The sequence below is a fragment of the Ceratina calcarata genome, unplaced genomic scaffold (genome assembly GCF_001652005.2).
Source record: "Ceratina calcarata isolate Rehan_Ccalc_2016 unplaced genomic scaffold, ASM165200v1 scaffold84, whole genome shotgun sequence".
Taxonomy (NCBI): domain Eukaryota; kingdom Metazoa; phylum Arthropoda; class Insecta; order Hymenoptera; family Apidae; genus Ceratina; species Ceratina calcarata.
Genome location: NW_017179735.1, coordinates 4,252 through 7,364, shown reverse-complemented (window position 1 = coordinate 7,364; position 3,113 = coordinate 4,252).

Genomic DNA, 3,113 nt, shown 5'->3' with positions numbered 1-3,113 from the left:
TAGAATATTAGAAATTATGCGTTAAAAATTCCTTATGACTGAGAAAAACAAGTCGAACAATTTTATAAATCTTACTCCTCCGTAATAATCATTTTTTCTAAAAGTTCATTGCTTCAAACATTGAATACAGCATTTTATTACCTGTCTTAAACTTTTGGCAGAGATCTTACGGCTCATATAACGTTAAGCACGATTTTCATAGCAAACGAACATCAGATTTAAAAAATCAGAATTACTAAATAATTAAAAAGTCGAGCTAGAATTGAATGCTTTCTAGAAATACCCAATCGTCGGATTTTTCATAATGAAAATAACATATTTACTGATTACTACAATAAATGTCTAAATGATATTTATTAGAGGCGAATGCTCGTTTCAGTCTTTTTTGTTTGACAGCCTCGCTCGAATTGTCTGCGATAATTTAGAGGGTCGCTGCATTTAAAACGGGACGGACATGGGTAGGTGTATACGAGGTGAAGCAGAGAACGTTGGAGAGGGAACAAATGAACAGATAATATCCTTTTAAAAAGGCATCGCGTCTCTTAAATTAACCGAGCTCCCAGGGAAAATTGATATTTCCGATAAAGCAACGGTTGCTACGTTTAATCGACCGTTCATTAAATCACTTAGTACTATGGCCGCGCTGTTCTTATTTCCAATATAAAAGTGCAGCGTAGGCTGGAGGAACGATTTAACAAACACCCGGCCACCGGGCATCGTCGTTCGAGAACGCGAAAGATAAAAAGTTTTCCATTAACGATTCTCGACACCGGCCTGACCCTCAACAATATTTCTTTTACAGTTTTCCGATAATAAAATAGATAATAAAATGAAACTTTTATCCACAACGTTACCCGAACGTCCTGTTATAAAAACGGGATACATAAGAATTGTAGCAATAACTAGGAGACTGTGAAAATAAAATATTAAATACAGCAACATTTTAAAGAATTCTCTTATCATTCAGCTTTTGACATATTTTTTATCTTATAAATAAATCAAATCTGCGGTCTACTAATAAACCATCGAAACGAATGAAGTCTTTTATGAAATGATCTTCGGATATTCCCAGTGGTAAAGGGCAGAGGTTGCTGGTTTCAAATTGATGTATCCCCGAGTCAAAGTTTCTTCAATCACGGTCTAAGAGCATTGCCGATCGGCGCGGGGGCGGACGCGAAGATGAATGGATCGCGAATTACAGACTAAATAGGATGTCATGTGACAAGCCCCCGCGCCATTTTCCACTCGCATTGCCCTAACACGTTTTCCGTCCCGCGTTCACTCTTTCCCGCGTGTTCGTTCCACCTTCCTGTTTATATACTATGAGTCCGCCGCGGTGCATTCTCGTCGATGCCTCCGCGCTGTCTCTCGTCCATCGCATTCTCTCCGTCTACCCATCGTTTGTCACCCTCCCCGTTCCCGCGTCTCGTTTCTGTTCACCGACAGCGTAACAAACGCAAGCACGGGCCGCATCCATCATGCGAGGCCACTTTGTCACGCCGGGATCAACAGCGCTTAAATTGTATTCGCGATTCGAGAACAGCCCATAAATTCTCATCGCTGCGACGCGACGCACCGGGCCATCCTCCTTAACATCTTCCACCACAAAAGAAAGAGAGCTATACTCCGATCCCTGACTCCTTATTTTTCCTCCGAGAGATTTACGGCTCGCGTACTCTAATTCCGAAGGAAGCAACCCAAGACGCGCTCCACTCTTTATCGCGACTAACGATTTCCTTCCACATTCATCTGATTTCAAAGCTGAAAAAGCATATTATTGTTCAATTCTATTTACGTTGTGCCGCATGAATTTTTATATACTTTAAAAGATCCCATATTTCTTCCTCTATCAAATACATTATATTTATGGTATATAATAAATGTCCTAATTTCTGGCTTATGACATATAAAATAATAAGAAAGAAAAGCCAATGAATAGAAATCCTTACATGAGCAGTATATTAGAAATTGAATACTTAAATAAGTACATAAAAATATAATAGATATAAATTGACTAAAGTTAGGCTTAGGTCGCTTTTGAATTTATCTAGGTGCGACTCGTCTCCGCGTTTGAAAGTCTCGCGTTTATTCGTCGCACTCGCGGGACCGGTAGATGGGATGTACCCAACTCCTGTTTCTCGGTACGCTTCAGGCCAGATTGCTCCAGTTAACGACAGGCATTTCAACGCTAACTACGCGACCGACTCGGAACTGGTTGTATTCGGAGCTGGTTGTTCCTCGGAGAGGAATAGCGGGGCCCCGGCGTTATATCAACCCGCGCCGTGATTCCCTCGTATAGCTAGTGATAATACGACGTGTCACGAACATTTTCATCGGCCACGGAATAATTGGGAAATATACGCGGCTACGTCGGCTGTCCGCATATTGCCTATGCGCATCAAAATGTTGAGACGTCTTGATACACAAAAATTCTTATTATTTCAATATGCTTTATATAGATATTGAGACACACTCATTTTTAATGATGGAAAACCGCAACGATTTGCTTATGTCATAAACGAATCATATACTATGAATTTGTTGAAACTATTATGAATTTACTTTGAAATGTGCAGCATTTGCAATTATTTATATACTAAAACTGAAGGTTCGTTCGATAACAATATTAAACATTCCAAGGGTCTTGAATAAATTGCGAATGGAGAGCGCGTCGTATTAACGATCGGCATTAAATTGCAAGAATTTATTGTAGGCAGAATCAAAAATAAATGGCACAAACGTGGAGTGTGAATTGCGTGCGGATGGTAGACGCGGAATCCGATAATTTATTCAGATTTATCGCAACAAATCGGACTGCCTGGAGGCGGCCGATACAGAAACTAATTGACAAACGATGTTCTCGCCGAGAATGCGTTCAATTATCCACGCGTCGATGTTTGATTAATACCTAACGAGGCACGAGGGAACGCGTGTTGCGTTCCCGTGTCGAACCTTGGCAGAGACTTTGAATTTTGTTATACAAAAATCGATGGCATTAACAATAGATTGCCGGATGTTTTTTGTAGTCGAAATTTTGTTTTAAAGAAATTTTATTCAAAATAATTTTTACGTATATATCCTGTCTTTAAAATACATTTAGCGCAGATTTTTTT